This window comes from Ranitomeya variabilis, chromosome 1 (assembly GCF_051348905.1).
Source record: "Ranitomeya variabilis isolate aRanVar5 chromosome 1, aRanVar5.hap1, whole genome shotgun sequence".
Lineage (NCBI taxonomy): Eukaryota > Metazoa > Chordata > Amphibia > Anura > Dendrobatidae > Ranitomeya > Ranitomeya variabilis.
In genome coordinates, this window is record NC_135232.1 from 177766728 (window position 1) to 177787463 (window position 20736).

At 44.7% G+C, this 20736-nt stretch overlaps 1 long non-coding RNA gene across 1 annotated transcript in view; it reads right to left on the bottom strand.

Moving 5' to 3' along the window:
• The window catches only part of LOC143793819 (uncharacterized), a 41879-nt gene extending 21730 nt beyond the window's left edge, over window positions 1-20149 (bottom strand). Inside the window, exon 1 of the long non-coding RNA XR_013220278.1 lies at window positions 20116-20149. This is a non-coding gene — a long non-coding RNA (uncharacterized LOC143793819). The remainder of the gene's footprint in view (window positions 1-20115) is intronic.
• Window positions 20150-20736: the final 587 nt, after the last annotated feature.

Consider the following 20736-nt stretch of genomic DNA (forward strand, 5'->3'; position numbering starts at 1 on the left):
TCTCCTGATCTCAATATCATTGAACCACTCTGGGGAGATCTCAAGCACGCAGTTCATGCTAGACAGACCAGAAATTTACAGGAACTGGAGGCTTTTTGCTAAGAAGAGTGGGCAGCTTTACCATCTGAGAAAATAAAGAACCTCATCAACAACTACCACAAAAGACTTCAAGCTGTCATTGAAGTTTGAGGGGGCAATACACGTTATTAAGAAATAGGGTATGAAAACTATATTGATCAGGATCATTTGGTTGTTTTGGGTTCTCATTATGATTTAGAAAGAGAAAACACAGTAGTTTGACAATAAATGGCTTCACCCAACCACTAACCATGAGGGTAGAAAAAGTTTTGGTGTTATCATTCATATTCTCTGAAAAAAGGCCAAAAGAGCAAAAAATTCTGCCAGTGTATGTAAACTTTTGAGCACAACTGTATAATTGTCATAAAAGAGATCTACCTGAAGAATTTTAAAGAAAACAAATCACACAGTATCTGTCGAAGGGTGCCCATATATACATAGTCTAAAAAAGATATATAAAACAAAATTGAAACATAGTATCCATAAGAAGGAGGCACCAAAGAATACAGAATGTGCAATATCAATACCAAATCAGTTTGGACCATGGTACTGGTTAATTATGGTATGTCATAGACATATCCATATATAGGAGGATTCGGAGACAGAAGACTTCCTTTATTCTGATCTATTTTTTCTCTTTCCCACCAATAAAGCCTTGCCAAATTGACATATTCAGCAAAGAGGCAAGCAGAGCGACAAAACGAAAGGTTCCCAACAAAAGTAAGTTTATGCGCTCTGAAATAATTAAAAACACAATTAACACTACAGAATCACAGCAAAGACAAAAAACAAGTGTGATAAAAATAGCATGTACAGTAGATGCTTCAGAGGAATGCACCAAAGTTCATATTTTTGTTCAAACCACGTGGCTGTAGGGATTGTAGAGTCCATATCCATTGGGTTTCTAACTGTGTTAGAAGGCGGCTAACTTAACCTCCACGCACTCCCAGAAAAAACACAGTCAATTCCCTTCACCTTCACTCTCCTAGGGTCACAATTATGAAGACTTTTAAAATGTCTAGGTAACATTTACAGGTTCTCCAAGTCAATTACTTCTCTTGCAGCTAAAATGTCCCTCACGTGTTCCCAGACCAGTACTTTAAGGGATCATGTTGTGAGTTCTATATATATTTTAGGACTAGGACAAGTAGCACAATAAACAGCAGCCTTCATGTAACACGTGATGGACTGTGTGATCTTATACTCCTTGAGATCATCTGATGAATTAAATATTGATTTGTTTGATCGTTCATATCGTAATTGCTCTGCACCAGCAGTTCCCTCAAGTTTCTACTGGGTGTAGCAGTTATATTTTGCCTAGTAGATAGATAATGGTTTAATGTCTTATCGGCAGAAAGATTGGCTAATATTTTTCCATATAGTCCCTCATCAATTACCAGTGAGAATTGTTCTGGGTAATCTTACAGATTTTCACTTCCGCTGGACGTGTTTGGGAGGTGCAAACGAGGTTGTGACATCTAGAGTTTTTAGCCCTTTTTCATTTCAACTTGTTATGTGTTTCCTAGTATACAGTATGTATGCTGATAATGTAAATAACAAAAGCTCTGCTTATCAAATGCTTGCATGTGAGTATGACACAGAACAGGACACTATAACTGTCAAATGCTTTTTGCACAAAAACAAAGCTGTAGTGTGATGAAAGATTTAAGTGACAGAAAAGGCCCCATATAATTAAAATCCTATTGGTCCAGCCAATTGTTAACACATGATGTGATGTGTGTTATGAATCTTTTATTTGGTCCATAGTCGTTATCATACTTAATGTTGGCACTATAGGGATGTCTAGGTTTGCCCTCAAGTCCCAATCTGGGAACACTCCCATGTCACCTTAGAATGGCCTACCTGGTTGTAGGCTGAGGCTGTTCTCAGGTGGGACTTGGAGCAGGAATGCCCCCATGACTACCAACAGTAATTTTGGCCACAGAAAAAATAAAAGTTAACAGCACAGACTAAATCCTCCTAACCCCACCCTTTTAGGCAAAGAACAGTGTTGAATATTCCCAAACTGTTCCTAAAAATTCAGGACTGTTGGCCACTATGCAATGTGTTGACAGGTCATATATAATGCTTTAGGTTGAAGGGAAACTCAAATGATGATGATGAATAAACTCCAAGCGTAGAAGGAAAAAAACGCACTCACTGTCCCTTTAAAATGTCTTCACTTTATTTGAAAAGTTAAAACATCAGGTTGCACAGTGAATGGAATGCATGGGGGATAATGGCCATTTCTTGCCAAACAGCTCTTCAACAGGTTCTTGTAAGGGCTTTTCAAATAAAGTGAAGACGTTTTAAAGAGACTGTGAATGCAATTTTCTTCCTTCTACTACTAGAGTGTCGAATTCTTCGGGAGTCGTATCAGATGGTGCTGGCACACACCTTCCTCACATAATGATGATGATAATGATAGTTCTCAGATTAGGAGGTGACCTATAATACAACAAATGGAAATACTGATTTTGAATAATCACCTTTTTTGGTAAAATACTGCCACCAAACATTGCTGTAGGTATTTCACAGTCACTCGAACATTTTTGATCACCTGCCTATTCAGGAATCTGGTGGTAGTCTGTTTTTGGACAACTCTCTTGAAAACCTAAGTATATAAGTGAGATGTTTAAATTGTTTTTGTTTTATTACAAACTGCAGATAGTTTGTAAATTTTGCTAATAAACCTAAATTGCAATAGGGGGTGAATAATTTTGATTGTATCTGTAGTAGTGATGAGCGAATATCCTTGGATAACATGTTAAGCTCTGGTCCTATTCGAGTATCTTGGGCGTGCTCGGGTAATAGATTCAAGTTCCTGTGGCTGCATATGTTGCGGCAGTAGACAGACGCAACACATGCGGGGATTGCCAAACAAAAAGGCAATCCCTACATTTGTTGTGGCTGTCTACCGCCGTAAAACATGCAGCCGCAGGGCCTCAAATATATTATCCGAGCATACTCGGTTACCACGTTATCCGAGGACATTTGCTCATCACCAGTCTGTAGCTTTATCAAGCAGCCTGAATGTACACAAACCAAATTAATATGTCCCATCTGAGGTGTGATGGGCAGTCAATTGGTTTCTGGTACACAAGTGCCTCTTATTTTATTGTAAAATCTTTCTCTTGATTATGGTATCCAAAATATTTAGTTCAGTAAAAGAATATTTGAGTGCTAAATACGTTTTCCAGGCATAATTATAATCATGCCTTGGTCTTTTTTCTGGACTGTAATGGTGCCAATTACAGCACATGTGACCGCTGCAACTGTAACTCAAACTTACCACCGATTTAGTGGCAATTTCTTTATATTCTATGAAGACCTTGCAAGCTTTTAGTCCATCCTGATGTGGGTTATTAGAATACATTGATTATTCTTTAGGGGCTTATAGATAATAAGTGTTATTATTATTATTATTATTATTATTTATTTATATAGCACCATTAATTCCATGGTGCTGTACATGTGAAAAGGGGTTACATACAGGGTTATAGATATCGTTAACAGTAAACAAATTTACAGTGACAGACTGGTACAGAGGGGAGAGGACCCTGTCCTTGCGGACTTACATTCTTCAGGATAGTGGGGAAGAGACAGGAGGTTGGTGTGCTGCAGCACTGGTGGTGGTGAGGTGGCAGCTCGGGTGTTCGTGGCAGCAGCTCGGGTGGTTGTGGCGGCAGCTCGGGTGGTCGGTGACGTGGAGGCAGCTCAGGTGGTCAGTGACATGGTGGCAGCTTGGGTGGTCGGTGACGTAGTGGCAGCTTGGGTGGTCGGTGACATGGCGGCAGCTCGGGTGGTCGGTGACATGGCGGCAGCTCGGGTGGTCGGTGACGTGGCAGCAGCTCGGACAGTTGGTGAGGCGGCAGAATGGTTATTGCAGGCTGTAGGCTTTCCTGAAGAGATGGGTTTTCACGTTCCGTCTGAAGGATTTGAGGGTGGTGGATAATCGGACGTGTTGAGGCGTGGAATTCCAGAGGATGGGGGATATTCGGGAGAAATCTTGGAGGCGGTTGTGTGAGGAACGAATAAGTGTGGAGGAGAGAAGGAGGTCTTGGGAGGATCGAAGATTACGTGAGGGAAGATAGTGGGAGATTAGTTCAGAGATATATGGAGGGGACAGGTTGTGGATGGCTTTGTAGATCAGTGTTAGTAGTTTGAACTGGATTCGTTGGGGAATTGGGAGCCAGTGGAGGGATTTGCAGAGGGGTGAAGCAGGGGAGTAGCGAGGAGAGAGGTGGATTAGCCGAGCAGCAGAGTTGAAGACAGACTGGAGTGGTGCAAGGGAGTTAGCGGGGAGGCCACAGTAGGGTGTTGCAGTAATCGAGGCGGCATATGATGAGGGCATGCACAAGAGTTTTAGTTAATTGCGGGCTGAGGAAGGGACGGATTCTGGCAATATTTTTGAGTTGGAGGCGACAGGAGGTGGCAAGGGTTTGGACGTGCGGTTTGAAGGACAGGGCAGAATCGAGAGTTACCCTGAGGCAGTGGATTTCAGGGAGAGAGTGTGATGCCATTTACTATAATAGATAGTTCAGGTAGGGGGGATACGCGAGATGGGGGAAAGATGATGAGTTCGGTTTTGTCTACATTGAGTTTTAGGAAGCGAGAGTTGAAGAAGGAGGATATGTCTGACAGACACTCTGGGATTCTGGACAGAAGAGAGGCGACATCTGAGCCAGAGAGGTAGATCTGAGTGTCGTCCGCGTATAGGTGGTACTGGAAGCCATGGGACTTTATGAGTTGTCCTAGGCCAAGGGTATAGATGGAAAAAAGTAGAGGCCCTAGGACAGAGCCTTGAGGGACTCCAACAGAGAGGGGGCGGGGTGAGGAGGTAGTGTGTGAGTAGGAAACGCTAAATGTGTGGTCGGAAAGGTATGAGGCAATCCAGGACAGGGCAAGGCCTTTGATGCCGAGGGAAGAAAGAATCTGTAGCAGTAGGAGTTGGTCGACTGTGTCGAAAGCAGAGGACAGATCGAGAAGGAGGAGGATGGAGAACTGTCTGTTAGCTTTGGCTGTGAGTAAGTAATTAGTAATTTTGGTCAGAGCAGTTTCGGTGGAGTGGTGGGGGCGGAAGCCAGATTGGAGGTTGTCAAGCAGAGAGTTAGATGAAAGGTGGGAGGAAAGTTGACCATGGACATGCTTCTCAAGGAGTTTGGAAGTAAACGGGAGCAGTGATATGGGGCGATAGCTGGGCATAGCGGTTGGGTCAAGGTTAGCTTTTTTGAGGATGGGTGTGAAGGTGGCATGTTTGAAGGCAGAAGGGAAAGTACCAGAAGATAGCGATAGGTTGAAGAGATGGGTTAGGGCTGGAATGAGCATGTTATTGAGGTTGGGGAGCAAGTGGGAAGGGATGGGGTCAAGTGCACAGGTGGTGAGGTGTGATTTGGAAAGGAGGTGAGTAAGTTCTCCTTCAGTGATGTTGGAGAGGGAAGTTATTGGGGAAGGGCAGAGGTCTGGTATATGGAGTGGTTGGGGTGGTGGAAAAGTAAAGGTTTGCCTTGTTTGGTCGATCTTGTTTTTGAAGTAGGTGGCAAAGTCCTCAGAAGAGAATAGGGGAGTTGGAGGTGGCAGTGGTGGGCGGAGGAGAGAGTTAAATGTGCTGAACAGTTGTTTTGGGTTGTAGGATAGAGAAGACACAAGGTTAGTGAAATAGGTCTGTTTAGCAGAAGTGAGGTCTAGTTTGAAGGCAAGTGTAGCTTGTTTGAAAGTGGTGAAGTTGTCTGGCAGGCGTGTTTTTTTCCAACGCCGCTCAGCGACCCTGGATGCTTGTCGGAGTTTCTTGGTGAGGTTGTTATGCCAGGGTTGCCTATTGATTTGTCGCACTTGGCCATGCATGAGAGGGGCGACTGAGTCTATGGCTGATGTGAGGGTGGAGTTATAGAAAGCGGTGGCTGTTATGACCCCAATGGCAGAGGGTCTCAGAAACAATTACTAAGTCTGCAAACACAAAAAAACAGCTCATAGGGCAGTGGTAACTGAGCTGACCATATATCTAATCCTAGCACCACAAATAGCAGCAGCCGGGGAACGTGCCTACGTTGGTTCTAGACGTCTCGCGCCAGCCGGAGAACTAACTAACCCTAGAAGGGAAAAGAAAGACCTTTCTTGCCTCCAGAGAAAAGACCCCAAAAGTTGGATACAAGCCCCCAACAAATAATAACGGTGAGGTAAGGGGAAAAGACAAACGTAGGAATGAGCTAGGTATTTAGCAAAGAGAGGCCCACTAGCTAATAGCAGAATATAGTAAGATGACTTATATGGTCAGCAAAAACCCTATCAAAATATCCACGCTGGATATTCAAGAACCCCTGAACCGTCTAACGGCCCAGGGGGAGAATACCAGCCCCCTAGAGCTTCCAGCAAGGTCAGGAATCACATTTAGTACAAGCTGGACAAAAATGAAAGCAAGCAAATAACCAAAAAAACAAAGAAGCAGGACTTAGCTTAATTTTGCACGAACCCGGACCAGCAGACAGGAGCAAACAGAAAGGATCTGATTACAACGATGCCAGGCACTGGACTAAGGATCTATGAAGCTTATATAGCAACTCCCCTGGACTAACGACCCAGGTGGGTGCCAAACTGAGGAAAGACAATCCCAGAGTCATATCACTAGTAACCACAAGAGGGAGCCAAAAAGTCTAATTCACAACAGTACCCCCCCTTAAGGAGGGGTCACCGAACCCTCACCAAGACCACCAGGGCGATCAGGATGAGCAGCGTGAAAGGCACGAACTAAATCGGCCGCATGCACATCAGAGGCAACCACCCAGGAATTATCCTCCTGACCATAGCCCTTCCACTTGACCAGATACTGAAGCCTCCATCTGGAGAGACGAGAATCCAAGATCTTCTCCACCACGTACTCCAACTCGCCCTCAACCAACACCGGAGCAGGAGGCTCAACAGAAGGAACCACAGGTACAACGTACCGCCGCAACAAAGACCTATGGAACACGTTGTGAATGGCAAACGACACCAGAAGATCCAAGCGAAAGGACACAGGATTAAGGATTTCCAATATCTTGTAAGGACCGATGAAGCGAGGCTTAAATTTAGGAGAGGAGACCTTCATCGGAACAAATCGAGAAGACAGCCATACCAAATCCCCAACACGAAGTCGGGGACCCACACCGCGGCGGCGGTTGGCAAAACGCTGAGCCTTCTCCTGTGACAACTTTAAGTAGTCCACCACATGATTCCAGATCTGCTGCAACCTATCCACCACAGAATCTACCCCAGGACAGTCAGAAGGCTCCACATATCCCGAGGAAAAACGAGGGTGGAAACCAGAGTTGCAAAAAAAAAGGCGAAACCAAAGTAGCGGAACTAGCCCGATTATTAAGGGCAAACTCAGCCAACGGCAAGAAGGTCACCCAATCATCCTGATCTGCCGAAACAAAACACCTCAAATAAGCCTCCAGAGTCTGATTAGTTCGCTCCGTTTGTCCATTAGTCTGAGGATCAAAGGCAGACGAAAACGACAAATCAATGCCCATCCTAGCACAAAAGGATCGCCAGAACCTGGAAACAAACTGGGATCCTCTGTCAGACACAATATTCTCAGGAATGCCATGTAAACGAACCACATTCTGAAAGAACACAGGAACCAGATCGGAAGAGGAAGGCAGCTTAGGCAAAGGCACCAAATGGACCATTTTAGAAAAGCGATCACACACCACCCAGATGACAGACATGCCCTGAGACACCGGGAGATCTGAAATGAAATCCATGGAAATGTGTGTCCAAGGCCTCTTCGGGACAGGCAAGGGCAAGAGCAACCCGCTGGCACGAGAACAGCAAGGCTTAGCTCGAGCACAAGTCCCACAGGACTGCACAAATGACCGCACATCCCGTGACAAGGAAGGCCACCAAAAGGACCTAGCCACCAGATCTCTGGTGCCAAAAATTCCCGGATGCCCTGCCAACACCGAGGAATGAACCTCGGAAATGACTCTGCTGGTCCACTTATCAGGAACAAACAGTCTGTCAGGTGGACAAGAGTCAGGTCTACCAGCCTGAAATCTCTGCAACACACGTCGCAAATCAGGAGAAATGGCCGACAAGATAACTCCCTCTTTAAGAATACCAACTGGTTCTGCGACTCCAGGAGAGTCAGGCACAAAGCTCCTTGAAAGAGCATCAGCCTTCACATTCTTTGAACCTGGTAAATACGAGACCACAAAGTCAAAACGGGAGAAAAACAATGACCAGCGGGCCTGTCTAGGATTCAGGCGTTTAGCAGACTCGAGATACATCAAATTTTTGTGATCAGTCAAGACCACCACACGATGCTTAGCACCCTCGAGCCAATGACGCCACTCCTCAAATGCCCACTTCATGGCCAGCAACTCCCGATTGCCAACATCATAATTCCGCTCAGCAGGCGAAAACTTCCTAGAGAAGAAAGCACATGGTCTCATTACCGAGCAACCAGGGCCTCTCTGCGACAAAATGGCCCCTGCCCCAATCTCAGAAGCATCCACTTCGACCTGAAAGGGAAGTGAGACATCAGGCTGGCACAAAACAGGCGCCGAAGTAAACCGGCGCTTCAACTCTTGGAACGCCTCCACGGCTGCAGGAGCCCAGTTAGCAACATCAGAACCTTTCTTGGTCATATCCGTCAAAGGTTTAACAACGCTAGAAAAATTAGCGATAAAACAACGGTAGAAGTTAGCAAAACCCAAGAACTTCTGAAGACTCTTAACTGACGTGGGTTGAGTCCAATCATGAATAGCTCGGACCTTGACTGGGTCCATCTCCACAGCAGAAGGGGAAAAAATAAACCCCAAAAAGGGAACCTTCTGTACTCCAAAGAGACACTTTGAGCCCTTAACAAACAAAGCATTCTCACGCAAAACCTGAAACACCATCCTGACCTGCTCCACATGTGAGTCCCAATTTTCAGAGAAAACCAGAATATCATCCAGATAAACAATCATAAATTTATCCAGATACTTCCGGAAAATATCATGCATAAAGGACTGAAACACTGAGGGAGCATTAGAGAGCCCAAAAGGCATCACCAAGTACTCAAAATGACCTTCGGGCGTATTAAATGCTGTCTTCCATTCATCTCCTTGCTTAATGCGCACAAGGTTGTACGCACCACGAAGATCTATCTTGGTGAACCACTTGGCACCTTTAATCCGGGCAAACAAGTCCGACAACAGAGGCAAAGGATACTGAAATTTAACAGTGATTTTATTCAGAAGCCGATAGTCAATACAAGGTCTCAAAGATCCATCCTTCTTGGCCACAAAAAAGAATCCCGCACCAAGAGGGGAAGAGGATGGACGGATATGCCCCTTCTCCAGAGACTCCTTGATATACGAACGCATTGCCGCATGCTCAGGTACAGACAGATTAAATAGTCTTCCCTTAGGAAATTTACTACCTGGAATCAAATTTATGGCGCAGTCACAGTCCCTATGAGGAGGCAGAGCACTGGACCTGGACTCACTGAATACATCCTGATAATCAGACAAATACTCAGGAACTTCCGAAGGAGTAGAGGAAGCAATAGACACCGGCGGGGAATCAGCATGAATTCCCTGACAGCCCCAACTTGACACAGACATTGCCTTCCAATCCAAGACTGGATTGTGGGTCTGTAACCATGGCAGACCCAAAACGACCAAATCATGCATTTTATGCAGAACAAGAAAACGAATCACCTCCCGATGTTCAGGAGTCATGCACATGGTTACCTGCGTCCAAAACTGCGGTTTATTTTCCGCCAATGGCGTAGCATCAATACCTCTAAGAGGAATAGGATTTACCAACGGTTCAAGAACAAAACCACAGCGCTTGGCAAATGACAGATCCATAAGACTCAGGGCAGCACCTGAATCCACAAACGCCATAACAGGGTAAGAAGACAATGAGCAAATTAAAGTCACAGACAAAATAAATTTAGGTTGCAAATTACCAATGGCGACAGGACTAACAACCCTTGTTAGGCGTTTAGAGCATGCTGATATAACATGTGTAGAATCACCACAGTAAAAACACAACCCATTCTGACGTCTATGATTTTTCCGCTCATTTCTAGTCTGAATTCTATCACATTGCATTAAATCAGGTGTTTGTTCAGACAACACCACCAGAGGATGAGCGGTTTTGCGCTCCCGCAAACGCCGGTCAATTTGAATAGCCAGCGCCATGGAATCATTCAGACTTGTAGGAATGGGGAAACCCACCATCACATTCTTAATGGCTTCAGAAAGGCCATTTCTGAAATTTGCGGCCAGAGCACATTCATTCCACTGAGTAAGCACGGACCATTTCCGAAATTTTTGGCAATACACTTCAGCTTCATCCTGGCCCTGAGAAATAGCCAGCAAGGCTTTTTCTGCCTGATCTTCAAGATTGGGTTCCTCGTAAAGCAATCCGAGCGACAGAAAAGACGCATCAATATTTGCCAATGCCGGATCTCCTGGCGCTAGCGAGAAAGCCCAATCCTGAGGGTCGCCCCGTAAAAAAGAGATAACAATTTTAACTTGCTGAGCTGAATCTCCAGATGAACGGGGTCTCAGAGATAGAAACAGTTTACAATTATTCCTGAAATTCCTAAACTTAAATCGGTCTCCAGAAAACAGTTCAGGAATAGGTATTTTAGGTTCAGACATAGGACTACTGTAGTGGTAACAAAATCTTGTATGCCCTGCACACGAGCAGCAAGCTGGTCTACACTTGTAATCAAGGTCTGGACATTCATGTCTGCAGCAAGCACAAGCCACTCAGAGGTAAAGGGGAGGAAGAGAGGAAAAAAAAAAAAAACTCAGAATTTCCTTTCTTATAATCCCACTTCAGCAATGCATTAAACATTCAATGTTGGCCTGGCATACTGTTATGACCCCAATGGCATAGGGTCTCAGAAACAATTACTAAGTCTGCAAACACAAAAAACCAGCTCATAGGGCAGTGGTAACTGAGCTGACCATATATCTAATCCTAGCACCACAAATAGCAGCAGCCGGGGAACGTGCCTACGTTGGTTCTAGACGTCTCGCGCCAGCCGGAGAACTAACTAACCCTAGAAGGGAAAAGAAAGACCTTTCTTGCCTCCAGAGAAAAGACCCCAAAAGTTGGATACAAGCCCCCAACAAATAATAACGGTGAGGTAAGGGGAAAAGACAAACGTAGGAATGAGCTAGGTATTTAGCAAAGAGAGGCCCACTAGCTAATAGCAGAATATAGTAAGATGACTTATATGGTCAGCAAAAACCCTATCAAAATATCCACGCTGGATATTCAAGAACCCCCGAACCGTCTAACGGCCCGGGGGGAGAACACCAGCCCCCTAGAGCTTCCAGCAAGGTCAGGAATCACATTTAGTACAAGCTGGACAAAAATGAAAGCAAGCAAATAACCAAAAAAACGAAGAAGCAGGACTTAGCTTAATTTTGCACGAACCCGGACCAGCAGACAGGAGCAAACAGAAAGGATCTGATTACAACGATGCCAGGCACTGGACTAAGGATCTATGAAGCTTATATAGCAACTCCCCTGGACTAACGACCCAGGTGGGTGCCAAACTGAGGAAAGACAATCCCAGAGTCATATCACTAGTAACCACAAGAGGGAGCCAAAAAGTCTAATTCACAACAGGTGGCGCTATCCGTGTCGTGGAGTGAAGATATGGAGGACAGGGGTAGAAGAGAGTCTGAGAGTCTGTGAATGTCTAGGTGTGCAAGGGTTCTGCAAGGATGTGGTACTGGCTGGACGTGGGGGGCAGGTGAGGAGGACAAGGAAGAGAAGGTGAGTAGATGGTGGTCAGATAAGGGGAAGGGAGAGGTTGTGAGATTAGATAAGGAACAGAGGCGGGTGAAGATGAGGTCTAGCGTATGTCCGTCTGTGTGGGTGGCTGTGGAGGACCACTGAGTAAGTCCAAAGGATGAGGTAAGGGCCAGGAGCTTGGATGCTTCTGGTTGGCGGGTGTCAGTAGGGATATTAAAGTCACCCATTATGATGGTGGGGATGTCAGCAGAAAGAAAGTGAAGAAGCCAGGTGGAAAATTGGTCAATGAAGGCAGTCGCTGAGCCCAGTGGTCGGTATATGACAGCCATTTGGAGATTAGAGGGAGAGTAGATACGGACAGAGTGAACCTCGAAAGAAGGGAGGTTATGGGAGGGTGGGGGTTGGATAGGGTTGAAGTAGCAGTTTTTAGAAAAAAGGAAACCCACTCCTCCTGTTGTGAAATTGGATTTTGGGCTCCCCCGGTGGCCACTGGTGGAATTGAACTGGTGTGCATCATCCTCTCTGTTCACCTGTTTCCATCAGGATGTGGGAGTCGCTATTTAGCCTTGCTCCTCTGTCACTTCCATGCCGGTCAACATTGTAATCAGAAGCCTTTCTGTGCATGTTCCTGCTGCTAGACAACTCCCAGCTAAGTTGGACTTAGTCCTTGTTTGTTTTTGCATTTTGTTCCAGTTCACAGCTGTAGTTTCGTTTCTGTGTCTGGAAAGCTCTTGTGATCTGAAATTGCCACTCTGATGTTATGAGTTAATACTAGAGTCTTAAAGTAATTTCAGGATGGTATTTTGATAGGGTTTTCAGCTGACCATGAAAGTGCCCTTTCTGTCTTCCTGCTATCTAGTAAGCGGACCTCAATTTTGCTAAATCTATTTTCATACTACGTTTGTCATTTCATCTAAAATCACCGCCAATATTTGTGGGGGCCTCTGTCTGCCTTTCGGGGAAATTTCTCTAGAGGTGAGCCAGGACTATATTTTCCTCTGCCAGGATTAGTTAGTCCTCCGGCCGGCGCTGGGCGTCTAGGGATAAAACGCAGGCTACGCTACCCGGCTACTGTTAGTTGTGCGGCAGGTTTAGTTTATGGTCAGTTTAGTTTCCATCCTTCCAAGAGCTAGTTCGTATGTTTGCTGGGCTATGTTCTCTTGCCATTGAGAACCATAACAGTTTGACCGGAGCCTAAAAGGGTTAAATTAATTGACAGAGAAAGGAGAGAAAAGAGAAGTCTGCTGAAGATTTTTTTTTTTTTCTCAGTTCTGAGTGTGCTTGTAATTGAATCTCTTGCAAGTCTGCCTATATTGCAGCCTTTCTCTCTCTCTCTCCTTCTAATCCTGGAATGGCTCTGTGTTCACCTGTTTAAAATGGATATTCAGAGTTTAGCTGCAGGTTTGAATAATCTCACCACGAAAGTTCAAAACTTACAAGATTTTGTTGTTCATGTTCCTATATCTGAACCTAGAATTCCTTTGCCTGAATTTTTCTCGGGGAATAGATCTTGCTTTCAAAATTTCAAAAATAATTGCAAGTTGTTTTTGTCCCTGAAATCTCGCTCTGCTGGAGATCCTGCTCAGCAGGTCAGGATTGTGATTTCTTTGCTCCGGGGCGACCCTCAGGATTGGGCTTTTGCATTGGCTCCAGGGGATCCTGCGTTGCTCAATGTGGATGCGTTTTTTCTGGCCTTGGGGTTGCTTTATGAGGAACCTCAGTTAGAACTTCAGGCGGAAAAGGCCTTGATGTCCCTATCTCAGGGGCAAGACGAAGCTGAAATATACTGCCAGAAATTCCGTAAATGGGCTGTGCTTACTCAGTGGAATGAGTGCGCCCTGGCGGCGAATTTCAGAGAGGGTCTCTCTGATGCCATTAAGGATGTTATGGTGGGGTTCCCTGTGCCTGCGGGTCTGAATGAGTCCATGACAATGGCTATCCAGATCGATAGGCGTCTGCGGGAGCGCAAACCTGTGCACCATTTGGCGGTGTCTACTGAGAAGACGCCAGAGAATATGCAATGTGATAGAATTCTGTCCAGAAGTGAACGGCAGAATTTTAGACGAAAAAATGGGTTGTGCTTCTATTGCGGTGATTCAACTCATGTTATATCAGCATGCTCTAAGCGTACTAAGAAGCTTGATAAGTCTGTTTCAATTGGCACTTTACAGTCTAAGTTTATTCTATCTGTGACCCTGATTTGTTCTTTATCATCTATTACCGCGGATGCCTATGTCGACTCTGGCGCCGCTTTGAGTCTTATGGATTGGTCCTTTGCCAAACGCTGTGGGTATGATTTGGAGCCTCTTGAAACTCCTATACCCCTGAAGGGGATTGACTCCACCCCATTGGCTAGCAATAAACCACAATACTGGACACAAGTAACTATGCGGATTAATCCGGATCACCAGGAGATTATTCGCTTTCTTGTGCTGTATAACCTACATGATGTGTTGGTGCTGGGATTGCCATGGCTGCAATCTCATAACCCAGTCCTTGACTGGAAAGCTATGTCTGTGTTAAGCTGGGGATGTAAGGGGACGCATGGGGACGTACCTGTGGTTTCCATTTCATCATCTATTCCCTCTGAGATTCCTGAATTCTTGACTGAATATCGTGACGTTTTTGAAGAACCTAAGCTTGGTTCATTACCTCCGCACCGGGAGTGCGATTGTGCCATAGATTTGATTCCGGGTAGTAAATACCCTAAGGGTCGTTTATTTAATCTGTCTGTGCCTGAACATGCTGCTATGCGAGAATATATAAAGGAGTCCTTGGAAAAGGGACATATTCGTCCTTCGTCATCTCCCTTAGGAGCCGGTTTTTTCTTTGTGGCTAAGAAAGATGGCTCTTTGAGGCCGTGCATTGATTATCGGCTTTTGAATAAAATCACGGTTAAATATCAATATCCGTTGCCACTGCTGACTGATTTGTTTGCTCGCATAAAGGGGGCCAAGTGGTTCTCTAAGATAGATCTTCGTGGGGCGTATAATTTGGTGCGAATTAAGCAGGGGGATGAGTGGAAAACCGCATTTAATACGCCCGAGGGCCACTTTGAGTATTTGGTGATGCCTTTTGGTCTTTCAAATGCCCCTTCAGTCTTTCAGTCCTTTATGCATGACATTTTCCGTGATTATTTGGATAAATTTATGATTGTGTATCTGGATGATATTTTGATTTTTTCGGATGACTGGGACTCTCATGTCCAGCAGGTCAGGAGGGTTTTTCAGGTTTTGCGGTCTAATTCCTTGTGTGTGAAGGGTTCTAAGTGCGTTTTTGGGGTTCAAAAGATTTCCTTTTTGGGATATATTTTTTCCCCCTCTTCCATCGAGATGGATCCTGTCAAGGTTCAGGCTATTTGTGATTGGACGCAACCCTCTTCTCTTAAGAGTCTTCAGAAATTTTTGGGCTTTGCTAACTTTTATCGTCGATTTATTGCTGGTTTTTCTGATGTTGTTAAACCATTGACTGAATTGACTAAGAAGGGTGCTGATGTTGCTGATTGGTCCCCTGCTGCTGTGGAGGCCTTTCGGGAGCTTAAGCGCCGCTTTTCTTCCGCCCCTGTGTTGCGTCAGCCTGATGTTGCTCTTCCTTTTCAGGTTGAGGTCGACGCTTCTGAAATCGGAGCTGGGGCGGTTTTGTCGCAGAGAAGTTCCGATTGCTCCGTGATGAGACCTTGTGCTTTTTTCTCGCGTAAATTTTCGCCCGCCGAGCGGAATTATGATGTTGGGAATCGGGAGCTTTTGGCCATGAAGTGGGCTTTTGAGGAGTGGCGTCATTGGCTTGAGGGGGCTAGACATCAGGTGGTGGTATTGACTGACCACAAAAATCTAATTTATCTTGAGTCCGCCAGACGCCTGAATCCTAGACAGGCGCGCTGGTAGTTGTTTTTCTCTCGGTTTAATTTTGTGGTGTCCTACCTGCCGGGTTCTAAGAATGTTAAGGCGGATGCCCTTTCTAGGAGTTTTGAGCCTGACTCCCCTGGTAATTCTGAACCTACAGGTATCCTTAAGGATGGAGTGATATTGTCTGCCGTTTCTCCAGACCTGCGGCGGGCCTTGCAGGAGTTTCAGGCGGATAGACCTGATCGTTGCCCACCTGGTAGACTGTTTGTTCCTGATGATTGGACCAGTAAAGTCATTTCTGAGGTTCATTCTTCTGCGTTGGCAGGTCATCCTGGAATCTTTCGTACCAGGGATTTGGTGGCAAGGTCCTTCTGGTGGCCTTCCCTGTCTCGAGATGTGCGAGGCTTCGTGCAGTCTTGTGACGTTTGTGCTCGGGCCAAGCCTTGTTGTTCTCGGGCTAGTGGATTGTTGTTGCCCTTGCCTATCCCGAAGAGGCCCTGGACGCACATCTCGATGGATTTTATTTCGGATCTTCCTGTTTCTCAGAAGATGTCTGTCATCTGGGTGGTGTGTGATCGTTTCTCTAAGATGGTCCATTTGGTTCCCCTGCCTAAGTTGCCTTCTTCTTCCGAGTTGGTTCCTCTGTTTTTTCAAAATGTGGTCCGTTTGCATGGTATTCCGGAGAATATCGTTTCTGACAGAGGTACCCAATTCGTGTCTAGATTTTGGCGAGCATTCTGTGCTAGGATGGGCATAGATTTGTCTTTCTCGTCTGCTTTCCATCCTCAGACTAATGGCCAGACCGAGCGGACGAATCAGACCTTGGAGACATATTTGAGGTGTTTTGTGTCTGCAGATCAGGATGATTGGGTTGCTTTTTTGCCTTTAGTGGAGTTTGCCCTCAATAATCGGGCCAATTCTGCCACCTTGGTGTCTCCCTTTTTCTGTAATTCGGGGTTTCATCCTCGATTTTCTTCTGGTCAGGTGGAATCTTCGGATTGTCCTGGAGTGGATGCTGTGGTGGAGAGGTTGCATCAGATTTGGGGGCAGGTAGTGGACAATTTGAAGTTGTCCCAGGAGAAGACTCAGCTTTTTGCCAACCGCCGGCGTCGGGTTGGTCCTCGGCTTTGTGTTGGGGACTTGGTGTGGTTGTCTTCTCGTTTTGTCCCTATGAGGGTTTCTTCTCCCAAGTTTAAGCCTCGGTTCATCGGCCCGTACAAGATATTGGAGATTCTTAACCCTGTGTCCTTCCGTTTGGACCTCCCTGCATCTTTTTCTATTCATAATGTTTTTCATCGGTCATTATTGCGCAGGTATGAGGTACCGGTTGTGCCTTCCGTTGAGCCTCCTGCTCCGGTGTTGGTTGAGGGCGACTTGGAGTACGTTGTGGAAAAAATCTTGGACTCCCGTGTTTCCAGACGGAAACTCCAGTATCTGGTCAAATGGAAGGGATACGGTCAGGAGGATAATTCTTGGGTGACTGCCTCTGATGTTCATGCCTCCGATTTGGTCCGTGCCTTTCATAGGGCTCATCCTGATCGCCCTGGTGGTTCTGGTGAGGGTTCGGTGCCCCCTCCTTGAGGGGGGGGTACTGTTGTGAAATTGGATTTTGGGCTCCCCCGGTGGCCACTGGTGGAATTGAACTGGTGTGCATCATCCTCTCTGTTCACCTGTTTCCATCAGGATGTGGGAGTCGCTATTTAGCCTTGCTCCTCTGTCACTTCCATGCCGGTCAACATTGTAATCAGAAGCCTTTCTGTGCATGTTCCTGCTGCTAGACAACTCCCAGCTAAGTTGGACTTAGTCCTTGTTTGTTTTTGCATTTTGTTCCAGTTCACAGCTGTAGTTTCGTTTCTGTGTCTGGAAAGCTCTTGTGATCTGAAATTGCCACTCTGATGTTATGAGTTAATACTAGAGTCTTAAAGTAATTTCAGGATGGTATTTTGATAGGGTTTTCAGCTGACCATGAAAGTGCCCTTTCTGTCTTCCTGCTATCTAGTAAGCGGACCTCAATTTTGCTAAACCTATTTTCATACTACGTTTGTCATTTCATCTAAAATCACCGCCAATATTTGTGGGGGCCTCTGTCTGCCTTTCGGGGAAATTTCTCTAGAGGTGAGCCAGGACTATATTTTCCTCTGCCAGGATTAGTTAGTCCTCCGGCCGGCGCTGGGCGTCTAGGGATAAAACGCAGGCTACGCTACCCGGCTACTGTTAGTTGTGCGGCAGGTTTAGTTTATGGTCAGTTTAGTTTCCATCCTTCCAAGAGCTAGTTCGTATGTTTGCTGGGCTATGTTCTCTTGCCATTGAGAACCATAACATCCTCCTCCATGTCTGTTGCCAGAGCGAGGAGTGTGGGTAAAGTGGAGGCCACCGTAACTCAGTGCAGCAGGGGAGGCTGTGTCAGGGGGCGTCAGCCAGGTCTCAGTGAGGGCCAGGAAGGAAAGGTTGTGGGAAGTAAAGAGATTGTGGATCACATGGAGCTTGTTGCAGACAGAGTGGGCATTCCAAAGTGCCCCAGAGAGAGGAAGCAGGGGGGTGGGGGTCAGTGGCACAGATTTTAAGTGTGAGGGATTACGGTAGTTTCTCATAGTGTGAGAAGGATAGGGGTGAGAATTAGTGGAGTGAAAATAGTGAGGGCAAATGTGAGTATGGTTAAATAGCAGGGGAAGAAAGGAGATGCAAGTAAAATTAGGATACAGTGATTAGTCTTACCGTCTGGCCAATTTCTGGACTATTTCTGGCATATTTCTGATGATACACTTAAAGATGTCACTTGAAATGTCACGTCTGACTAAAGTCAAGTCTGACCGACACCATTCAACTTATACCATTCATGTTTCCAAGAAATGAAGCCAGGTGAGAGAGGGAGGGGGGGAGACAGTCCACAGCAGGGGACAATTAGCAGATTGCAGTTAATACAACATTTGACTGCCATGAAAGCTGAAGAAAGATAGGATAGGATAGGAGGAGAGTGTTAGGTGTGGAAAGCATGGATATGTCAATCAGCATGCAGTAAATTGGAAGTATGATTCATTGAATTAAAGTCAGGAAAAAAGTAACAGCGGACCAGGTAGAATAGGGGGAGAGAAGTGCATGGATTCAGGGGTGCAGTGGGTATTCCAGGTTAGCAGACAGTTCAAAACATACCAGGTAGAATAGGGGGAGAGAGGTGCATGGATTCACGGGTGCAGTGGGTATTCCAGGTTAGCAGACAGTTCAAAACGTACCAGGTAGGTGTTATAGGGACGCCTCTAGTTTGAGGAACATCATTGTCTCAAAAGGTTTGCTATTTGTCATCCTCTTTCATTTAGTCTTTCACAGATTTCAACTTCTGGGGACTTGCAGTTCCTGAGTAAACAGTGAAATGAATCTACAGGCCATGCCCACCATTTTGTGCTTATGCAGGGCCATGAAAGTGGAAAATCAGCCAATTGTTACTTTTCCCTGGTGCTGTCAACTTTCCCTGGGGCTAATGCATACATTGCCACAATAAACATTTAATTCCCTGCCTGTTCAATTAAGACTAGATATGAACTAATTTATTAGAGTGAAATTAAATTCTTCTTGAATTTCTCAAAAAAAATTGTATTCTGCAGAATACGGATTCCAATTAGGAACAGAAAAGTCTCACATTCCGATTGGTTAAGACTGGTGTTTTGTATGTCAATCCGAATCAAGGGAGCGCTATAGTAAGATCCATCAAATGTATTTAGAGGCCTGTCATAATTTATACCCCTTTTGTTGCATTAGTCATTTTGAATTTGTCGGGAGCACTTTTCCACAACCTGTCTCCATCCACTTTTGTAAAAGTTGGTGGAGCTGGCCAGCATTGGTATAAATTCAACAAAAGTCACAGTTCTGATTTGTGCAAAAATTTAGTGATATTTCAAGCAATTTTACACCAGAAGTTTGACAAAACACTGCCCCTGTACCCTTAAACTTATACAATTTTTTTGGAAGAGGTGAAACATAGTTCTAGTCATAACGTTTAATGCAATATTACTATTATTGTCACTGGCAACAATTTGTTAGAATTTCCTACTTTCATTTTTATTTTTGTAATATTCTCCCAGTTGATTAAACTACTTTTTCTGCTGTATTATTCAGTCCTTGGTAAGGAACCTTTTCAATAAATGTCAGTAATGCGGGAAAGATGATATGGGCAGGAGCTTTTTTCATTCTCTTTTGAAATGCTTGTTGCTGTACACAGCTTTAAATTGTCTTTAAAATGTGCCCTTTCACTGTGATAATTTCAAGTCCTTCATATGCTAATCGGCAGACGAAGGTCATATATCCCGCTTCCTCAGTTGAAAAGGATTATTCTTTTCTTCTCATTAAATGAGGAAATCTTATATTACTAATAATAAGGGCATATTTCTCCTGACCACATCAATGTGGTATTATTTCTAGTCTGCAATTAGGAATCTAAGATCCTTACCTGACGAATCATTGTCCTTCACTGAGCGCTAAAGTAGAAAGTCAAACCATTAACTCTTCCTAAGCTGCCTTGCCTAAATTAAAAAAATGAGTAATCTAATACTCTGAATGGAATTTTTTTCATCTGCTGTAACGTGCAATGCAAGATGTTATACGCAGTACAAAGTCTGTTGTATATAAAATGTATTAGTTAATATTTTAAATGTCATATGCCTTGAATATTAAAATTAAAATTAATAAACAACCATATGATTTTAAGTTGAAAACACTATTATTTTACATTTTCCTTCCAACGAAGTTACACTTACAAGTGTTGCTAAGGACATTAAAATGTGATGTCCTTTTAATAGAATAGTTCAAGTGCCACCTACTGGCATGTCTGTGTAATGCAAGTCAACAATCATTCAGCAAATCAGAAAAATACTTTACATTGTTGAAAGTGCAAAGCAATCACAACTATAAACGTCAACCAGCATAAACTATCCTGTGTTCTGCAAGGAATTTGTATTTGTGTGCTGCCCTGTGACTGTAATTTTAGACATTTAGCAGGATGTATAATCAATATTAAAAAATACCCATATAAAAATTAGACTTAGGGTGAAAAAAACTCACATAGTATGTA